Source organism: Ambystoma mexicanum, chromosome 10 (genome assembly GCF_040938575.1).
Source record: "Ambystoma mexicanum isolate Mex_15411 chromosome 10, UKY_AmexF1_1, whole genome shotgun sequence".
Classification (NCBI taxonomy): Eukaryota; Metazoa; Chordata; class Amphibia; order Caudata; family Ambystomatidae; genus Ambystoma; species Ambystoma mexicanum.
In genome coordinates this window covers 1,479,752,021-1,479,775,110 of record NC_090932.1, presented here as the reverse complement: position 1 = coordinate 1,479,775,110, position 23,090 = coordinate 1,479,752,021, and the positions used below count along the sequence as shown (strand labels likewise).

The following is a 23,090-nucleotide window of genomic DNA, read 5'->3' as shown; positions in this document are numbered from 1 at the left end:
CCCCTGCCTTTTTAATCTATATGTCGCTGATATAGGGGAATGCCTGGAGAAGGTCTCCTTTGTTCGCCTTCGTATTGGGGATCTAAAGATTAGTTCGCTCACCTATGCAGATGATTTTATTTTATTTAATAAAACTCCAATCGGCCTACATCGGTTGCACTGTGCTTTCAGTAATTATATGGCCACAAATAGATTAAAGATCAAACCAGCAAAATCAAAAGTTTTTTTTTAAAACAATTTTATTAATTTTATTCAAGCAACAAATAACAAACCAAACTAAACTCACAGTGGATACATAACTCGCTCACAAATACACTTACATTGTTACATTTGCGCCCACTGTATTTCCCGTCCCTCCCCCCTCCCGAGCCTACTTTCTCTCATTGCTAGTCTCCACCTCTTGTGGTGGGGAGTCCTCTTCCGCCGCGCGTATTGAGTCATCATCACTTGGTCCATCATACGAAGGCCCAAACAGTTCTGCTATTAGTTGTCTCCAACCCGCTAGGGCTCCAGCTTCGCCCTCTATGTCCCCTTTACACGCTTCCTGCCATGCCACTGTTTCTGCCTCCGCCCACTTCTGCAAGTCCCTCCACCACGTCTCCACTTTGGGCTTATGACACGCTTTCCATCCCATCGCAATCCTTTTCTTCGCCAGAACATATACGCCGGATCTTTCAATTTGCTTACATGTTTAAGCTTCTGCGATCTGGGGAACCCTCCCAACAAACAAGCCCACACAGTATCCACCTTCATACAGATTCCCTTGTCTTCCATTTTCTGTGCTATGTCTCTCCAATATTTCGCTATCAGTGGGCATGCCCAGAACATATGTACCATTCCTGCATTTTCCTCATTACATTTGGGACACACTTGGCTTCCAGCGTTCTTAAATTTGGCTATCTTTAGTGGCATCAGGTACGGTCTGTGAGTTATATACAACTGTATCTGTTGCAGCCTAGCATTTCTCGATACTTTTTTATGATACCCTTGAGCCCTTTCCCACATCCCATCACTCATCAGGCCCCCTACTTCTTCCTCCCAGTCCAGTCTAAGTTGCAAAACTTCCTTGCCCACTTGAGTCATCATCATCTCGTACACTCTAGATGTTTCATGCCCCCCTTCTGCTATATCATATATCATATCTAGTGTGGTGTCCGGTTCCTCTGCCAGTTCCACCTCGGACCAGGTATCTTTAATTTGTTGCACCGTCCCATGATACGTAATATATTGCCCAGCACTCAACCCTGTTTTTTATACCAGCTCTTCAAATTCCAATATTTTCCCTTCTTGCCACACATCCCCCAACGTTGCTATTCCCACCGGTTCCCAGTACTTCCTAATCATTAACCTTAGTTGCTTTTCTGTTCCTATCACTGTGACCAATGGGATTTGCGAGGAGCACAGGACCGGTTTGTCCATCAACCGGCACGCCCTCTGTCACATCCCCCACCCAAGACCCAACATCCCCGGACGACCTCTCAACATCCACTTGGGTAACCATATCATTTCTCTCAGAAAATATGGGGCGCAATCTCCTTGATGCAGCCTATGCTCTAAGGTAGGCTCCGCAGAGGGCCATTTGGCTGCATGTTGCAATTGACTCGCTACATAATATACTTCCCATTTTGGTAATTTAATGCCCTCTTTCTCATGCGGATTTTGGAGTTTCCACAGGGCTACCTTGTTCCTCATCCCGTGCCATAGGAATTCCCTGCATATGCTGTCCAACCTAGTAAAGAATTTCCAGGGTATGGAGTATGGGATGTTCGTGAAGCAATGCAACAGTCTGGGCAATGCCACCATCTTGAGCATCGCCCCTCGCCCCATCATTGCCAAGGGGAGTTTCGCCCAAGCAAAATCAAAAGTTCTAAAGATTAGCCGGAGTAAAGGGAGATCTAGAAAATGTGCGTGGTCAGTAAATAATACTCGACTTGGGGTAGTTGACCAGCCAGTTTATTTGGGTGTGCCCATACTGACGTGGCCCCATAAAACTTTCCTAAGGGAAATGCTGAGAAGTAAGGCAACGCAATTGGCGTGCCAAATAAGAGTTATTGATAGGAAGTATGGGAAGTTTACTTTGTTACCCCTCCTTAAGTTTTATAGAGGGATGGTGGTTTCCAAGCTCCTCTTTGGTATTGAGGTACTACCAATATGGCTTATGAAGGAAATGGATAAGTACGAAGCACTGATATGGAAGAAGTTTTCATACTTTTTGCCACAATGTGTACCCCTTGCAGCCATTCCTTGGAAGTTGGGTCCTCAATCTTTAAAGGGGCGAGTCTTATGAAAGCAACTACCTTTTTATCAGAAAATGTGGTCTTCCGGCCCTGACACATTTTATACTCATTTGGGCCAAGCATGTCAACAAAGAGGGTGCGTGAGTTTTTTGAGTATTGTCAGAAGCAGATGACAGAGTCTGGAAAACCGGCAAGGTCTGTAAAGCGAATCTTAAACTAAATAATTGGTGGACCTTACTCCCAGAAGATTAGAAAAAGGAAGGGACCCACCCAGCAGAATTTGCTAATATTTTAGCCTAGTTGGGCTCCACCCGGGTGAAGCCGCAGACGCCCTTTGACCTCATTGGCCTTAAATCGCAAAAATGTATTTGATCAAACCCTCAATGTGGAGGCCTGCATAGAAAATAAAAAGATACTCAAAAGGGAATACAGTAAATGGCCCAAGGGGCATAGACTTCAAATTCATATTGCGAGAAATTAGTCGATAAGGACACACGCTCTATTTGGAGGATCTTAAATGGCACCCAGGATCACCAATCTAGTTTTTTTTTTTTTTTTTATTATTTTGATTTAGCTGAATAATTCAACTTTTCAAAAATAGAAAAAGCAGAATGACAACAACAGGTAAAAACAGACTAAAATCAACAAATATGAAAGTATACATGTATATAGTCGTGCATCAATTCTTCCATAAAATTACAATTTTGACAACGTAAAAATTTCGAATCAATTAAAAAAAAACAGGTCTAACTCATTGCTTGTTGGATAGCTCGACATTACTTAGTTAAAGCCGGTAAAATTGCATCAAGAAATTGCACTAACGATTTAATTGTAGAAAATTTCATATCAGCACATACTGCTTCCCAAATTTGTATATCATCTTTTTGGCTGTAAAAGTTCATTAAATTTGTAAAAAATTTGGACCGTTGATCATGCAGGCCACTACAAAAAATGATCAAATGCTGCAATGTCTCCTTTTCATCAGTTGTTCCACAAAAGCGACAATAGTCCAAACTATTTGGAATCAAGTGCCGCCTCGCAAGGGCTTCCCTAGTTGGATACAGATTCAACCTAAACCGTAGATATTTGTTCCTTATGTCAGTGGAAGGACATTTCAACAAATAAGGCGCAGAGTAGCCCAAAAGTTTATGACCAAAGATACGTCTATCAAAGTCTTTATATTTCAGGCATGCTGTTTGATTAAGAATCCATGTCCATTGATAAAATGTTATCTTTGCCCGTGTAGGATTTTCAAGTAAAAGAGGGATTGATATATTGGCTACAAGCAAAATATCTATGACATAATTACGCCAAGTGCATGGATAGGAATGAGTAGAAGAAATTAAGTAACGTGCTACAGTACTTAGTATATTGTTCATTCCTAGGCCCAATAAACATTTGCGGAAAAAAGCACACATCCGCCATTTGACTCTAGAAGCCATTGAATTCAAGCCAAGTTCGAATCTTAGTATGGGCATAGGGACACAATTTGGAAGACGTAAGACACTCTTCCAAAACATAGCTTCAAACTTATTCCATATTTTATCACTAAGACAAAGCTTGGATTCTGCAGCATATAATAATATAGGTATAACTTTTTGTTCATAAAAGAGCAAAAGATGTTTTAAAGTAAATTTGCCATACTTAAAGTTCAAGATTCTTGCTTGAGAAGTCAAGTTAGCTAGTTTAGACTGTAAGTTGGATAAGTAAAGATTGTCATTTAATGTGTTCTGTACCGTAAGGCCCAAATATTTGTATTCTGAAACGATTTTCAAGGGTTTTTTGCCAATGAACCAAGAGAAGTAGGTGGATTTTCTGTTAACATGAGGATTACACATCAAAATCTGGGATTTATCAAAGTTTATGATTAAATGATTATCTTCAGCATAAGTTGACAGTGCAGTTAATAGATTTTGTAATCCTTTTGGGGTCTGCGATATTAGGACCAGGTCATCAGCATATAATAACCATCCTATACGTTGACCCCCTAACTCTGGGGCATCAGAAGACACCTCAGAAAAAAGCTTACCCAAATCAAGAATAAATAAATTAAACAAAAAAGAGGCCAATATACAGCCTTGTTTAAGGCCCATGTATGTACAAAAGGAAGATGACAGAAGCCCATCTAAATTTAGCCTTACACGCATAGAGGTGTTAGAGTGTAGCTGTACAATAAGGGTTAACAGTGAGGGAGGGCAACCTAAGAGATGCAATTTCTGAAACATAAGTCTCCTATTTATGGAATTGAAAGCTGACTTGAAGTCTATGAAAGCAAAGTATAAAAACTGCTTCCGAGCTGCGTATTGATATTTTAACATGTTAATGGTCAAGATGTTAGGCAAGGTACCAACTCCTGAGATAAAGCCAGATTGAAAAGGATCTGCCACGTGATTGTTGGTCGACCACACACGCAGATCTCTTAAGATTAGGCGACAAAAAAATTTTCCCGGCACGTCCAACAAGGATATTGGGCGATAGCTAGCCGGGTTAGATCGATCCCCTTTTTTATAAATAGGAACAATGATGGACTTTTTCCACGATGCCGGAATGCATTGGGTCTTATGTATGTGCACAAAAATAGAGTGCAGTATTTTGGCCCAAATTATAGGAAATTGCTTCAGGTGCATGTTTGACAGACCATCAGGCCCAGGGGCCCGTGAAGAATTAGCTTTGTTGATAAAGAATAAGAGGTCTTCTTCATCAAAATTAAGCTCAAAAGCAGACTGTTGAAAAGGCTCAAGGCTGTCTGCTATGATGGTGCGAGAAGCATACAAATTAGAAAAATATTGTACCCAGGATCCTTCACTCACCCCATTCGTCTGTATGGCAGCCTGATGACCTGCAGTCGCCTGGTTTATAATTTCCCATGATGCTTTCGAGTTTTTGCTAGCCAGAATTTTTAACATCTTACTACCATCTTGTTGAAATAGTTTAGCCCGATTGCCTCTTAACCAGTTCCTATACCTGGTTTTAATCAGGATAAGCATTTTCTTTCGATCATCGTCATTAAGTTTACAAGCCACCCTTTTTTCTGCTCGAACTAGAGTTTTCATAGTTTTAATTTCGTGATCAAAGGTGTGAAAGTGAGGTGATTGTCTTTGTGTATGCATGATAGAAGCGGGTTGAAACAATTGCATTAACTCGTAATATATAACTGTAGGATTGTGATCCAACATACACTGATGCTCGAATTGAGCCTCATAATAATGTCTAAAAGCTTCCAAAGAGGTTTCTGTCCAATGTAATCTGTTCCCAGCTGCATTCACATTTATGAAACCTCTTAAGCATTGTGGCATTTCATGACTCGTGGAAATCTTAGAGGTCCAAGACATATTAAGAATATTATGGTCACTTGCTTCTGCATCTATAACCTGAAATGATTTGACCCTGTCTAACATACGGCTATCTACATAGATATAGTCAATAGTTCCTTTACTAAAGGCACGTTGCCATGTTACTCTCGCAGGTATGTCAGGAGCAATTGAACCATTTAACATAAACAGACCTCTGTCCTCAACTAAGTTCAGCCATTTATTCAACCGACTCAACTCTGTACTTCGAGGCGTGCCAAGACAATGGAGATTGAAATCTCCGGCAATGATGATAGAATCCACTTTGTCATCTACAATAGTAAGATCAAGTGCGTTAGTTATGATGGCCAAAAATGTATCATCTGTAATGCTTAAGGCATTCCAATATACATTGATAAGTGCACAATGCATGTCTGGTCCAATAAGCCTTGACATTTGAATAGAAGCATTAGGGAAAAACCATGGTTCAACTTTAAGAGTAGAATTTTGTTTAACGGCCATTAGGAGACCAGAGGTAGGCCTTCCATGTTTCCCCTTCTCAGCGGGTACAAGCAAGATGTCATAGTTATCCCAGGATGGCAGATGCATGAGCCAAGATTCCTGTAACAGTATGACATCATGCTTCGACAGATCGTAAAGTCGGTTATTCATCAGATGTCGATGCCCCCTGGAATTCCAGCTGATCAAGGAAAAGGTAACCTCATTGTTTGCCTGATGCTAACGCTGAGTTTGCTTTTGATTGCAGGCACACTTAACAGGACTGCGACTCAGATTTCGGTTTACAAATTGATGTGTAAGATGCTGAGTGTTTTGTTCTGCAGTAAATTCTGATGTGCTAGAAAGGACCGAAACCGTAAAGCCCAGTTCAAGCAGTTTTACTCGAACTGCCCAGATGGTATTAACTACAATGCGAGAATTTATCCACAATATTACTGAAGACCGTTGAGAGTGGTCAGGGAATTCCACTTGTTCGATATCAATAGAGCCAATATCATCCAGCTCTGGGAACTCACTAAATATGGCAAGAATAGATGCGCGATTCAAGAGGTACTGAGTGGCCGGTAAGGGACAGCATTTGAAAGATAGCGAATGGACAGCAGGTCGCTTAGGGCGCAAATTCCCTTGTGTCAGATCAGAATTATTATTAGCCTCCATAGATGTTTTGTTTCTCAAAGTCATAAATTTAGGGTCTTTTCCAACTACGGAGGTATCAGTATTAAGAATTTTGACTAATGTGGTTTTAATCAAAGATTCAATATTCAAACAGGACGAATTTTCTTCTTGTGTTTTATTCTTATGAGGCGCTGTCCTAGTGTCATCAATCACTTGCTGTCCTGGCCCTTGAGTTTTGCAAAAATTCAGAGAACCAGCGTTTCCAGAGCTGGAGTTAACATTTAGACTCAATGTTTTGACATCAGGAACAATAGGTTCACAGTTTGGTAATACCAACTTCTTTAAGACCGGCTGGGAAGCCATATAATCATCAACAGCCTGTCTAATTTCTCGTCGCTGAGCCAATAGATTCGGTTCTTGTATGGGTTGTTTGAGTTGTGAGGATGACGGTTTTTTTTTCAACTTATTTACAGGTAGATCCTGTTCTACTTCCAGCGCTACATCAACCAAGGCATTCAATGGACTATACGACTGAACAATTTTATTTTTCACCAAAGCTTCTCTAGTTGTCTTTGTCTGGGACATAGTTAGATATTTTTTTGTTATTGCCTTAGAGGCCATTTGAGAATTTGATGCGGGCAATGTAATATTTTTAACGAATGCTTTAATTCGTGAAGATCGTTTAGGGACAGATTTAATATTTTTTGATTTCTTTTGTAGATCATCCTTAGATTTCCCTTGCTTTAAGGATAGGGTCTCTGTCCCCATATTGCCAAACAGAGCATAGTTTGTTTTTTTCTCCTGAGTGGTAGAGACAGGCAAATGCTCCTTAGGGCTAGCCGTTAAATCCACAATGGGCTTACTTATGTAGGGTAAGATTGAGTATGTTTGACGATACTCATCAGACCATACAGTGGTTTGGGAGCTGACAGATTTTTTCTGCGAAAGTGGAAAAGATGGAAAATGTGGATCATTTAATTTGTTTACTATATCAAGATGACCAGATAGCAACTGATTTAGTTGCTCTGCATGTACATCAGCCTTGGAAGCCAAAGCTTCAAATAGCTTTGCCAGAGACAGAATAGCTGTGTTCATAGATGACAAGGCAATAGTGACCATGTTATTTTGTGTATTTGCTGCTTCCGTTATGAAGTGATGATCAGAAGCAATTTTACGCGGAGTGGGAGCAGTGAAAGATATTTTCTCAGCAGAGTAAGGATCACTAATATTTGTGAACATAATTGGTGATTTAGAGAGGTTATCCGAAAGAGTGTGCACAGTAAAACAAGAAGCATTTATATCCAAATCTATTACTGCCAAGTCAGTAGAAATTGGAGTTTTAACACCATTTACAACAGGTAAGGGCAAAACATAATTGTTTGCAGACACTATTGTCTTTGCAGTAAGTACATTGTTTAAAAGTATACTGTCTGTTAAAGAAATATTTTCCTTGGCAAATGTGACCGTCGGGGTGCCTCCAGTTTCACCATTAGTTTGTGCTCTTGGTGTTCCTGGAGAATCTTGCAAACCACATGTCTCAGAGACAAAAGTATTCATGCCATGGTTGTACGTTGTGGCAGGTTTTATAACTGAACCAATCAATTCATCAGATGAAGTCATCTGACCCTTCGCTTTAGCATGTAAGTTATCCATATCACAAAGAAAAGGGCGAATATCCACTTGCAATGAAGGGACAGTTTTGGATTTTACGGAACGCTTAGTTGTAATTTCGCAAGGAGTAGAGCTTAAACGACTTTTCTTGGTTAAACAAGGCGGAGAATTGAAATAGGATCGCTCCACATTAGTAACATGATTTTTAGTAATCGCAGGCATTCCTGATTTTAAAGAAGTAATGCCCCTCTTCATGTTTATGATATGATGATGCCTGCACCTGCAAGAGCCCCGTCACGGCTCGCAGTGCAGGTCAGGAGAGATGGTTAAAACGAACGTTCTGCACAGATAAAAAAGCACTTTGCCTTTCAGGATACACGCCACACAGGCGGATGTCCGTGGTCTTTGAATCAGAACTAAACCACGTGATGGGTCACGTGGTGCACTCTGGCCGTGCCTCCTCTAGGCAGCGTTAGGATGCCTGCACCTGCAGGAGCCCCGTCACGGCTCGCAGTGCAGGTCAGGAGAGATGGTTGAAGCGAACGTTCTGCACAGATAAAAAAGCACTTTTCCTTTCAGGATACACAGTCTCCCACTGGGCTCTTGGTCAGTGGGATCAAAGAGACCCAATCTCCACAGTTTCCCACTGGGCGCCGGCACCAGGTGGCACACAACTCACAGCGCAAAAAACAGCGCACTACCCCCTCAAATTGAGTGCCAGGTGCCAGTAGTTTTTTTTTTTTTTTTTTTATAACAATTTATTCAGCAGGCAATAGGCCAACTTCAAATTTCCTCCCTCCTCCCTGATTACTGCTGCTGTCCTGTTCCCTTACAGGCACTTGTTCATCCGAGTTCAGAAAAAAACTTACTCGGGTTCACTTGGCTCAGCTTTTGCTTCTTCTTTTGCGAGCTGCCACAAGCTGCTTGGCTGCTCGCTGGCTGCTCGCTGACGCTTCCCCTTCCCCTTTACTGGCAATTCACTTGCGTCCGTGGGTAGCAGTCAGCTATGTAGCAGTCAGCAGTCAGCTCACAGGGCTCAAGCCGCAGGAAATCGCACGCGGATTCGCGGTTCACAGCGTTTTCACAACGTTTTTCTCGTTTCCCGAAAGATCTCGACAAGCGGCAGGCACCCACGACGGACTTCCCGTTGGAGAAAAGGACCCTGCGCACGTCCTTGCACACGTCACTGATTTTCTGTCAAGCCGCACTGGGACCTGGGAACAGCACACAACCAGCCGCTTCCGACAGACAAATCCACCAATCTAGTTTGCAATCTTGCTGCATATCAGAGGCCTTTTGGTGTGACTATTATTACAAAAAATGTAATTCTGACAATACAGGCATCTCTTGTACCCGGACAAGAACTTCAAAGCCCGAGACTTGGAATTGTGACTTTGACCCTACATACATTTCCATGGCAATTAAGGCTTTGAACAGTTCCAGAGCCAGGGGACCTGACGGGGTATCAAATAAATAAATTCTATAAGAAAGATCCTGACCAATAGTCCGATATCTTATTCAGACTATTTTCTCGTATCGCTGATGGAGAGGATTGTCCTAGCTCTTGGTGAGCAGCAACTACTGTCTGTGTCTTTAAAAATGGAAACAGATCTAGCCCGGGCAGCTATCGATCAATTGCTCTAATAGTCTCTGCAGGTAAGTTATTGGCCAAATTGGTGTTAAGGACTTAATTAAAGGGGCTGAGGAGGCAAGAATACTTAGCCCTCTTCAAACTGGGTTTAGGAAGGAAGTGTGTATACTAATGAGTGCTGTGGCCCTCTCTGTCTGCACTTCAGGCACAGGAGGCAACTTTGGCAAAACCATATACGTGGCAGTACTGGCTTTGAGTGCTGCTTTTGATAATATCAACGTGCTAATCCTGTGGGAAAAACGAAGGCGATGGGGCATTAAAGAGGGCCTGCTAAGAATGATCCAGCTGCTCTACAGGCACAATTCAGTAAGAATCAGGCTAAATGGTCAGGGAGATATGTCAAAATCTATCCCTGTCACAAAGGGGTTGAGGCAGGGATGTGAAGTAGCCCCAACCATATTCAATCTGTACTTAGCAGATATGTGGAAGGAAAGCCTTGCCTGGGGAGGCTATGCCCCAAGGTGGCGTTACCTGTGTGTAAACATCATTGCTTACGCTTCTGATTTGATACTAATGGATTTACTCCGGCAGTCCTCCAACAGCTTCTTCATGGTGTTGAAGCCTTTCTGGAGGTTAATTATTTTAAAATAAGCCCTCTAAAATCCTATACAGTGACAAAACGCACAGGTAGTACTTATGGAAAGTTAATCAAACTTTGATCACACAAGTAACTAGTATACATTATTTAGGCTTTTCGATCTCATCGAAGAACCATCTTAGTATTCAAAAAGGGAAAATGGAAGGGGAAAATGAATTTATCCATATCCCTGATGAAAGTCCAAACAGACAAGCTTTGTGAATTCTCATTACTACCATTAATTGAATTATATAAGCTAAAGATAACAGCGACGATACTGTATGGCTGTGAGCGAATATTGTTTACGGTTAGGGTTTTCCTTGACAGGCTGGAGGGTAAAATCTGGAAAGCGGTTTTGAGTTTACCAAAGTCCACCCCTATTAGCGTAATCAGAATAGAATTGGGCCTCACATCTTGGTGGGCTCAATATATAAAAAGATCACTAACACTGTTGACTAAAATAGGGGAGGGCGCTGAGTATACTCTGTGCTCATAATTACAAGAATGTTTGCAGAATGTCCTGGACCACAAATCCTTCTTGTATAAATTTCATTAAAAATGTAAGAACTATTCGAATATAATAGAAGTGAGGAGCACAGATAGTGCTTATATAATAAAAAACAAAATAAAACGTTGGGATTGAAACTCTGACCACGAAGATCTGAAAAGATTACATTTATATAAACATAATCTGCACCTACGCACCCCAATCAGACAGCATGAAATACTATGTATTAAAGTTTCCTTCCAAAAAGCATAGAGATCTATACCTGTCTGAATGTTCTTCCGACAATGGAAATCTTAGGGCCGAAACTCTTAGTAACTAAGGAAATGCGGGGTTGTCGTGCATGCGGGTTAGTCCCAAACGAATCTTTGTTTCACTTGGCCCTGGAGTGCCCGGCCTTTTTGGAGCTCAGAATCCATTTTCTGGGTGGGTTCATCCACTCGACTTCTTGGGTATTGTCTGACAATCTTTGGGACAGCATCATGACTACCTCAAACAAGGCTCTAATAATAGCCCTCATAACACTGCTTGAGAAAATATTTGAGGACCTGAATAAGAGAATGCTGCGGGGAGAAGCAGACTGGAGAGCGATATGGGGGGACTAATCTCTCTCCTCAGAGCGGCACTGGTTTTTGGTACCTGCTGAAACATTCTGTAATGAGACAATCACATTGTTTTGGGGATTAACTAATTTGATTAGACTTTGTAAAATATAAATGTGCCCCTGAAAGGCCAAAATTTAAAAGAAGCAGATGACTGATTTAGATTTAACAATTGAGATGCTGATGTCTAATCCGGGGAAGGTTAATCCGAATTAGTGATTGGATTGCTACTGGTGAACGTCTGAGTACCTATCGGCTGTTCAGTCCTTTCACTGTACTGCATAAACGGGTGGGAAACGAAGAACCCTATATAAATAGATTAACAGACCGCCAGACTGAAATTAAATTGATGAGATTCCACTTTAATGTTCTGCTCACGAATGAAATTAGGAATATTAGGAACCAACCGCCGGGCAAATTGGCAGTATGCAGATTTTGTAAAGCACCCAGAGTCGTGGCAAATGTAAAACATGTGCTACTACTATGCCCGGAATTACTGTCACTGCGGAGTGGTCATTTTGGTGAATATGTTCATTCACTTGAATGTGTTGATGTGGAGCATGTATGTTTAAGGATGCAAAGTGGCAAGCCTATCTCTATGATTTTTGCAATTGTGAAAATGTTTACAATTATGCTTTTTTACTATGAAATGTAGGTGTTGATGTTTTTAAATTCGTGAATATTGATAATAACATGATTGATTTAGTATTTATCTTTGTCGCTCTTTGGGTAATAATTAGATGCAATTAACAGTGCACATTTCCTGTTTCTTTTTTTTTTACATATGAATCTTGATGTTTAGTGTGTGTCTTGTTTTATATTGTAAGGGTTTAATTTTTTTAAACCAAACACAGTAAAGAATTGAATTGAATTGTATTTAGTAGTATAGTTGTCTTTAAAATTGTCACTAACATTGCAACACCCCTGTTTTCGAGCGGGTAAAACTAAAATAAGCTTCTCCTATCCACCACATTTTACGTTTTTTTTTTTTACGAACAAGTTCAAAGAGTCCGCATTTTACGTTTTTTTTACGAACAAGTTCAAAGAAAATTCATTTCGATAGGCCGGACTACTTGTGCAATTGTGCAATTACTAACTGAATTAAAAATAGAGCTGAAGAAAGATTGTTTCCACAAAGTAGACGAGAAACGTAGACTACACTTCTCTAGTAATATGCAGCTCGCAGTGAGAGACCAGACCAACACAGAACTTTTGGAGTGGTCTCCATGGCAGCGTGGGGGTGGGGGAAACACGGCACAGGCAGCATGGGGACAGGGTTTCATTTCTATGTCCTCGGCCCGCGTGGGGATGGGCTTCTCAAGCGGCCTGAGGCCTGCGTGATATGATAGGCGAGGCGTCCTGCCATTCCGGCCGGCGTCCGGGGTTGCCCTGGAGACACGCAGGCCTCTTTGTTTACATCCCTCGTCAGCAGCGCTCTGAGCCCAGGGGGAACGCTGGCCAAGTCCCCGCAGGAAGACACCGGAGTTCCTGCTTCACGGTCCCTAGGGTAAGCGAGGCACTTCTTTAAGTACAGGAATGTGCCCAAATAATACTCAGCGCACAACAGCCAGGGTTCGGGTGCCCTGCCCCTTCTAGAGAAGAGAGGTCACTTATTACATTATGAGGTCAGCATTGCTCCAGGGAGATTCTAAGCCCAGAGCTTCAATGGAGAAAAACTACAACCTACATCTCAATCTATGAAAGTTGTAATGGGGGTCCGCTGACATTGAACTGTGAGTCAATTTGTAGATTAAAATGCGTTTGGGGTGGATGAAGGTACGAGAGGCACAGCAGGAACTGCTTATCTTTCAAAGTTTCACTCGCCGCGCAAGTGTAGTTTGCCTAATCTTGTTTGTTGAGTGAGATACGGCATTTCTGAATGGGAGTCACATGCGAGCTGTTCTACAAATGAATAGCTTACCTGCCACACAGCTCCGAGCTGGCCCCATGTCATGCGAGTCCCGTTCTGGCTTTTTAGCCAACCGCGCATGGCATTCTGGGTCTTGTAGTTATGATTTTCATTATAGCGAAAGCTGTAACTGTTCCATCATTCTTAAGTCCCTTTGGTTAAAAAACAGGACTAAATGAGGGTACCCTCAAAAGTATTTTAATTATCATGATAGGTCATACACCGCCATAAAACAATCCAGCTGTTCTTGCTGCAGATTTTACAGTTGTGCACTCACTTTTACAAGTATGCGCCTAATGCTACAGAGTGAATTCTAAAATGGTAGGGAACTCCCTGAATCGTAGTTGTGCATAGCTCATTGGGATTTTAATTCATATCAAATATTATCAGCGCATGTTAATTAATTGAATTTTAAAGTATGCATACAATTTGGGGCCGATTCACAAAAGAATTACTATAAGTAACTGTGACTTACTCCTGGCTTACTCGGAGTAAGAGAGGAGTACGCTAGGATTAAGTCCGAGTTACGAATAGTAACTTAATTGTGAATTGACTAGACCTTTCTCAAGGGCAAGTTAGAGTAATTTAATTTGTGTATCAGCTTTATTGTCTCTAATGCCATTTATTTTTCAGTCTTTAACATATATGCCACTAATAAGGGAGGCTTTCATCGCTTCTTTTGATTACATGTTCTTATAGTTCAAAAAGCTGAACACGATACAATCATCACAGCTGTTGCGTAGTAATACGCGGTTCTGCGCATGCGCGGCCCATAACGAGGCTCGCGCATGCGCGCTTTTAATAAAGCCGGTCCCGGGTGGCAGTTCGCGCCGGAGACCAGAGCAGCAACACGTCTCCGGCGTGTCTCTTGGTGCGAGTACTGTGAGCGTGCGTGTGTGCCTGCAGGTGGGGCCTGCCATCGCCCCACACCATCACACTCGCGACGAGGACAGCGTGGGAGCAGTCTTCCGCTCCGGTAGCGTCCAGAGAGGAGAACGCTGCTCCGTGTCGGCACGGGCTCACACGTGTGGCCGGCGGCCATCTTGGATTGAGCGCAGAACGCAGTGGTTGCGGCCCGTGAGGGTGCTCGTGCGCCACCTGCAATTTGCACCGAAAATAGTCAATTTTTGGACCCTCCACAGCCTGTGCAGCCACAAGGTTGTGGCATTCTGTCAATATAACAGGAAAAAGAAGAAAAGAGTGGCACAGGAGAAGATATTACGCCAAGGGTGATCCGGGGCCCTGTCTTCAAAGCAGTTCAATGTATTTCTGTGAGTACCACGCAGGGAAATGGGGGAGGAAGAAGAACAGGATGGCGCTCCTGACCCCATCCCTCGCAGGGTGAACAGCACACTAGCCCCCATGCCCGAATTTGATACCACGGGCCCACCTTCCAAGTTGGGGCCTAAATGAATCCTGTGGATGAAGAGGTTGGAGATGTTCTTCACAGCCTCGGGGATCAGGGAGGACGAAGAAAGAATTTCAATCATGGTGTAGTCGGCAGGGGCCGAGGTGCACAAGATATATGACTCTCTGAACATTCCGGTTGCGACGTATGCTGCAGTGAAGCAGGCGCTCCGAGATCATTTTCTGCCAATGGCGAATGTAGACTTTGATAGGTTCCTCATGAGTGCAGAAACACAACGAGAGGAAGAGTCATTGGATCAATTTTGTGCACGACTCAGGGTTCTAGCAAGCTCCTGTAGATGGGGAAATGAAGAGGAGATGGTTCGGAACCAGTTGTTGCAGGGCTGCAGCTCTGGTAAACTGAGGAGGCAGGTATTGAGGGAACCGGGTTTGACCCTACAACAGATTCTGGACACAGGAAGGGCCTATGAGCTGGCTGACGCGAGGGGTGCGAAAATGGATGCAGCCACGCATGGGAGGAACGAAGGTGAGGCTTTTGCAATTGGCTGCACTAACCCAGGAAAGTCAAGGTGGACGTCAAGAGGAGGTGATAGCCCAGGGGGGCATAGCAACGCTCCCTCGTGCCAATATTGTGGGTACGACCTGCCACATATGGGTGACTGTAAAGCCAAATCGAGAACCTGTGGCCGGTGTAACACCCCAGGACATTATGCAAGGGTGTGCAGGACATCAGCACCTGTCGCCGTGTCGAGAGGGCCCGAAAGGATTGCCAGAGGCGGCACTCGGAGAGTGAGGGGTGTATCATCCATTGAACAAGGCGTACAGGACCTGAACATCGCCGAGGAGGAGGAGGAGGAAGACGAAATCTTCTTCATCTCGAGCATAGCTGAAGGCCCAGGCAGGAGACGACAACCCAAGTGCACAGTTAACATTGGGGAAACACCCACACCGGTCTTGATAGACACTGGGGCGTCCGTCTGTGTGCTGGCAACGGAACACCACAACGCACTCCCTGGTCCACCAGGCCTAGCAGAGTCTACAGCACGGATATACGCTTTCGGAGGACACATACCGCTTCCCATCCGAGGAGTATTCGTGGCCCCAGTCACTCACAGACAAAATAGAATAAAGGCAAGATTCTTTGTCACAGATGTGAGCCCGCATTCCCTTCTGAGTTGTGCTGTGGCTGAGGCATTGGACATTGTACACTTCTCATTTGTGGTCTATCACACTGACTTGGAAAATCTGTTGAGTCGTTTTGAAACGATATTCCGAGGGATAGGGAAACTAAAGGCTGACCCAATACGCCTCCACATCGATGGGTCAGTGAGACCAAAGGCTCTCAAACACCGCTGCGTCCCTTTCCATCTGAGGACACAGGTGGAACGCGAGCTGCAATCCCTGATAGACAAGGACATCATTGAGAAGGTAGAGGGCCCCACCCCGTGGGTCTCCCCGATCGTGGTAGCCCGAAAGCCCAAACAACCGGGTGCGGTACGCATCTGCGTGGACATGAGGCTTCCCAACCTAGCGATCAAAAGAGAGCGCCACATAACACCCACCCTGGACGACATCATTGGGGAGCTTCAAGGGGCGAAAGTGTTCTCAAAACTGGATTTGAGGTCCGGGTACCATCAGTTAGAGCTCCACCCCGAGTCAAGATACATCACAACGTTTACGACTCATGAGGGGTTATACCAATATAAAAGACTCAGTTTTGGTATCTCTTCCGCGGCAGAGGTCTTCCAGAATACCATCAAGGGAGCCCTGTCCGGACTCAAGGGAGTGATAAACATGTCGGACGACATTCTGGTCTTTGCCCGTTCCGAGGCTGAACACCTAAAGCGCCTGGAAAACACACTGTTGAGGCTGAGCGACCTAGGGTTGACACTGCACAAAGAGAAGTGTGAGTTCCTGAGAGACAGGCTGGAATTTTTCGGGTTCGTCTTCCACGCGGGGGGCATATCACCAGATCCCGAAAAAGTGAAGGATATCCGGGAAGCTACCCCGCCAACCTCACCATCTGAAATCAGAAGCTTCCTGGGTATGGTGACGTATTGTGGTCGCTTCATCCACGATCTAGCCTCCCTGTCGGAACCCCTGAGAGCGCGAACCCGAAACGACATTGCCTGGAACTCGGGGGAGAAAGAACAGGGGGCTTTCGACAACATCAAAAATGCCCTATCGGAACAAGAAACGATGGCATACTTCAATCCGGATCGGGAGTCCGAAATTGTAGTCGATGCCAGCCCCGTAGGACTGGGAGCTGTCCTCATGCAGGCCGACAATCAAGGAACCATGAGGCCCATCGCATATGCCAGCAAAGCGCTAACAGAGACGGAGAGGCGGTACTCTCAGATCGAGCGGGAAGCTCTGGCCATCCTATGGGGGTGCAAGCACTTCCGGATATATATTTTGGGAAAACCGGTCGTGGTGGTAACCGACCACAAGCCTCTCATCCCGATCTTGTCCGGAACATTATGCAAACCACCGCCTAGAATAGAGAGATGGATGCTGTCGTTAATGGAGTACGGGGTCAAACTGCTGTATCGACCAGGCCCTGACAACCCGGCAGACTACCTGTCCCGCCATCCAGGTGCGGGGAGGCCAAAAGACACAGTGGAAGTGGCAGAGAGTGTTGAAGCGATACATCTCGCGGTCGAATCGGCGCTGCCCGTTGCCCTATCCCGCCAGGAGATCACCGAAGACTCCAACATGGATGAGATATTCACAAGGATCAAGCTTGCTATGGCAAATGGAGAATGGCGAGAGGTCCTCCAGGACAACTCCCGAAGGAACGCAGGGGCTCAGAAAGACCTGCAGGCCCTCTGGAAAGCGCGCCATGAGCTCTTGGTAGCCGAGGATGGCCTCCTGCTAAGGGGTCACCAGATTGTCATCCCGAGAACACTGGTTGACAAGGTTCTGTAGCTCGCACACAATGGGCACCAAGGGATGGCCAAGATGAAAGCAAGACTGAGACTCAAGGTCTGGTTCCCCGACCTGGAAAGTAGAGTGGAGGAGTTTGTGAAACGGTGCATCCCCTGCCAAGCAGTCCACCCGGCGGAGAGGGCCCCGCTGATCCAAACCATGGAGAGAAGTGACCAGCCATGGGGGACGGTCCATGCCGACTTTGGATCCACCGGCCGAGGGCTCTACTTTCTAGTGGTGACCGATCAATGGTCCCGCTATCCGGAGGTTGAACTGGTGGAGTCGACGGCGAGTGACCACACCATCATGGCGCTGGAGAAAATGTTCGCCACGCATGGATTTCCGGTGGAGATATGCTCAGACAATGGGGCACCATTTCGGGGGCAACGTTTTGCTCAGTACTGTGAGGAGAGGGGAATACGCCATAGGAAAGTCACACTGCTCTGGCCGAGGGCAAATGGAGAGGTAGAGCGCTTCATGCAAACGCTAAACAAAGTGTTCCGCATATCAGCAGATGGAGGCGCAGACCTCCGACGCAACTTAGTGGACTTCCTTCGAGAGTATCGCTCGACCCCCCCCCCATCAGTCAACCGGGGGCGCCCCTGCCGAAGCACTCTTTAAGCATGTACCAAGAGGGCTCCTGCCCGAAATGGAAGGCCGCCAGCCGGGGGAGATTGAAAAGGATCACGTGCGAACAGAGAGGGCAGTGCAGAATGAAAAGGAGACGATCAGGAGGAAGCTCTCGGAGAGGCCGATTGCGGTGGGGGATACCGTATTGGTGCGAAACAGAAGAGCAGGGAGGAAAGTTATCGTTAACCTACGAAACCCAGCCCCTGGGGGTGATGCATGTGAAGGGCTCGATGATCACAGCGGCCAACGCACGTGGAACTGTCAGCAGGAATGTCTCGTTTTTCAAGTGCGTGGGATCTGCCGAAACGGATGAAGTCGACCCTCCGGCACCTGAGCCGAGCGATGAACCGCCACCGAGACCCGATGGACTGGCCGAGACTCAAGGGACACAAGAGATGCCTCAGGCCGAGGCACGCAGGTACACGAGCCGGGCGGGGTGTAAGCCGCCGCAGAGGTTCCAAGACTTTATTATGGACCCTGCCTAGTCATCTAGGTCGTGCTGGAACAGTTATGTTTTAAGAATACGTTGTTAAGTTATACTGTTGAGCAATGTTCATTGTTAGGGGAAAAAGGAGGGATGTTGCGTAGTAATACGCGGTTCTGCGCATGCGCGGCCCATAACGAGGCTCGCGCATGCACGCTTTTAATAAAGACGGTCCCGGCCGGCAGTTCGCGCCGGAGACCAGAGCAGCAACACGTCTCCGGAGTGTCTCTTGGTGCGAGTACTGTGTGCGTGCGTGTGTGCCTGCAGGTGGGGCATGCCATCGCCCCACACCATCACAACAGCGATCACTATATCACCCATGGGACATTCCGAAAGCACCATTGAGGATGATGGGATGATCACCTGCATTTCTCTTTGTTGCCTCAAGGTGGCAGTATTATTTAATGCTGTTTTGGAAGAACTTTATTTTGGTTTCTCATTGCCATTGTTACTGTTTACTGCACAGGAAGCTGCACTAGCTTCTGACAATCACACGTTTCTTGAACTATTTCACTGCTGGATAGAAATTCACACAATGAAGCACTTGCAATTTACTGAATGGCAAGTTACACATTCAGGGAATGCAAATTATTTTGCTTTACTTCACATAAATAACTGTGTAACTAACTGTTACATTGCTGGGGGGCTTCTGAAGAGCATGTGCCTATGCGTAGCAATGCATTTAGCATATTTCAGCTTGTAAACTATGCATGCACACACTACACATAAGGCTGTGTTGAACGTACCTGAGTGTACTGTTTCAAATCTAGCTGTGCTCTGGCTATTGAATCTTGATGCGCATCGATAATGGCCACTGTGTTGAATCTAGTTGGGCTTGACTACTGAATACTGTCACTGCCTTTATCCTAGCAGCATGTTGAGTGTAGCCACCGCCTTCAATCCCCCTGCGCTCTGAACATTGCCACTGTTTTATATCCAGCTGTGCCTATGCGTCAAATCTTGTCTCCATCTTCAATCTAGCTGCATTTTGAGCTTAGCCACTGTTTTAAACCTAGCTGCGCTTTGAATATTGCCACGGTTTGACTCTCGCTGCCCACTGAATTCTATAACTGCCTTGAATCTAGCTTCCCCCTGAATATTGCCACTGTGTTGAATCTAGTTGTGCTTGAATACTGTTTTGAAATAAACTGCCCCTAGAATACTGCTGCAGCCTTTAATCTAGCTGCATTTGAGTGTGGCCATTGTTTTGTTCTGAAACCAGCTGCCCCCTGAATATTGCCACAGTTTTTAATCTAGTTGTGCTTTGAATAGTGCCAGTGTTTTTAATCTAACTGCCCCTGAATATCGCCACTAGTTTGAGTCCTGCCACTGGGGGTCATTACAAGTTTGCTGGTCCGGTAACTACGGTACCGGTAAGCTTGCCGGTACCGTAGTTAACGGACTGGCAAAGTACGAGTTCTGCTCGCGGGTGCCTTTTCACCGGCCAGGTCGGACCTGGCGGGTGGAACGGCACCCGCAAGCAGAACATGTCGGATGCACCGGCACCATTCTGAATGGTGCCGGTGCATCCGACTTCCCCATTCCCATTGAGCCCTATCGGCACAAGTGGGAACGGGGAGCATTTAATTCCGGCACCCGCAACTGGGCAATTACCAGGTATGGCTGGGCCGTAATGACCCGGTATTTGCCCATTCGCGGGTGCCGAAAAAAATTGCAAGTTTGGCGGCAGCCTGGCGGTTTTACCGGCAAGTCTACAGCCAAACTTGTAATGAGGCCCACTGCCTTTAATCTTGCTGTATTTTGAGTGTAGCCATTGGTATAAATCCAGCTGCACCTGCGAATGCTGCTCCCTTTCTGGATCTAGCTGCCCCCTGAATATTATCTCTGCCTTTAATCTAGCAGCATTTTGAGTGTAGCCACTGCTTGACTCTAACTATGCTTTCAATCTTGCCACCATCTTTAATCAGGCTCCCTCTTGGGTGCGCTGACAGTGTTGCAGCCCCATTATCACACATCTACCCTTCAGAGCAGAGGCAGAGGACCATCCATCATGCCTAGCAGCTCTATGGTGCACCAGAAACCCAGACAAACCTTTCCCCGCCCTCCCCGTTACTCCTCCGCCCCCTCCTCAAGATCACCCCTCGGGGGGAAATTCTCCCCTGCCCACCAACTCTCAAGACATCTCCCACTGCATCCACCTCGCATACCCCCATACAAATCTTCCAATTCTGCCCACACCCAACCTAGCAACCCCCCCCTCTCATCAAGGTCTTCGCATCCCAAAGCGCTGCTCGGGCTACTCTCACCAAAACCCCACTCCCGGCTGCCCTGCTGACCCTCACACACACGCCACTGACACGCCAGAATCCTTTATAACACAAAACCTACACCGCCCGGACCCTCTCATTTCTGCACACTTCACCCTATCTCCACCCCCAGATGCCTGTCTGCACCTCTTACATCTGTACAACCTCCCCCACCTCACCCAACCCATTGAAATCACTCTACAGCCCATCCTTCTACACTCCTGGCACTGACTCCCTTCAGCCATCTTGGCACCCTGACCCCACCTCCGACCTTACACCCTCCCTACCTGTCCTCCTCCCTTCTTCATCAGACCCTCTCAACAACCGCAGTCGCCGCCCTGCACCACTCCATCCCCCTTCACACCTCAGGCAAGGGATCCCTCTGTAATTTCTGCTCACACACACCCTGCACTCCCCTCAGCCATACCGGACCATCCCTTAAGGAACCGCACATCATGGGCACTCTTCTCACACACTTCAAGAATGCTCCCAGCATCTCCCCTGCCCCTCAACAGAGACACCTCACCTTCCCTTAACAACCGCTCCCTCCTATCATCCCCCACACTTCTCCACTCACAGCCCTGCCTAACCTCCCCCCCTTCACACTGGCCTCTCCTGCAGGCCCCCCCTAAGGGAATCCCTACCCCTTCCCTCACTCACGCCCCCCCCCAGCCAACCCTCCACTGCTCCCCTTCCTGGGGGCCAACAACCTCCATCCAACTAATCCATTTTCATGCATCCTAATTAACGCCAGATCTGTCATCAAAAATCGACACAACATACATGATTTAATTTCATCTGAAGGCCCCAACATCCTTTTCATCACAGAAATCTGGTTCTCCGATGACTTTTGACCCAACGCAGACTGCAAATCCCTCCTAGTGAAATTTCTTATCAACCCCTCTATTACTCTCTTACCCATAGCTTCCTCCTCATTTACAGACCTCCCAGCTACAACAAAACTTTGCCGATGTCGTAAGCAACTCCCTAGCGGCCATCCCGGTCGGCCATCCCTCCCTCAACATGCTAGGAGATCTTAAAGTATGGTTTGATGTCCCTCATAACCCCCATGACACGACAACTCCTGGACGCCCTCAACATGACTCAACTGATATCAGATGCCAGGCACACCGCAGGACATACCCTAGATGCAATGTTCAGCTCTATTGACCGCAACCCCTCCTCCTCGCTTGACTATCCCTGGACCGCTGACTTGCTTCCCGTTATGGAACAAGGACATACTAACCCCATACCTGGCTGACTCCATACTTGCATCCCTTCCCACTCTCCCCCTCTTGGGAAGTCTGACCTCCATCAGACATTTTGACCTATGGCTATCGAATGCTCTCAGACCACTTAGCCGGACAAGATCCTCCTCCCACATACCAGGCCCCCAGACAAGATCCTCCTCCCACAGACAAGGCCCTTCCCCCTAGATGTTTCATTCCTTCTCTCAAATCCCTCAAAACACAATCACACCCTGGAACGCAGATGGTGGCCCACCCATCGCCCCAGTATAGAGCTACATAAGACAGTCAGATCAAACGGGCAGAAATCCAGAAGGCAATAATATAATTCTACTGGAACAGGATGTCTAATGCCTGTAACGCCGGCAGATAACTCCACAAGATCATCTGAGAATTCAAGTCCCCCTCCATGAACTTCCTCCCTCTCCCCCCATTCCCAAGCACTCTGTGACACCCTCTCGGACCAATTCGACAACATAGCTGTGGAAAGAAACTGCCCCATCAGTTCTAAACTAGCAGCACTCCTGCCCGATTGCCTACACCCTCGCCCAACGCAACAAACCCTCCCACCGCCTGCCCTATCTTCTCCTTCTCTCCCATCACGGCCAGAATTCTTGAAGCTACTTGCTAGCAGTCGCCCATCCGGATCC

At 45.9% G+C, this 23,090-nt stretch overlaps 1 protein-coding gene across 1 annotated transcript in view; it reads left to right on the top strand.

Moving 5' to 3' along the window:
- Window positions 1-12,833: 12,833 nt before the first annotated feature.
- The window catches only part of MORN3 (MORN repeat containing 3), a 360,155-nt gene continuing 349,898 nt past the window's right edge, over window positions 12,834-23,090 (top strand). The window contains exon 1 of the mRNA XM_069619586.1: window positions 12,834-13,114. The gene's annotated coding sequence lies outside the window, so the exon portion shown is untranslated. The remainder of the gene's footprint in view (window positions 13,115-23,090) is intronic.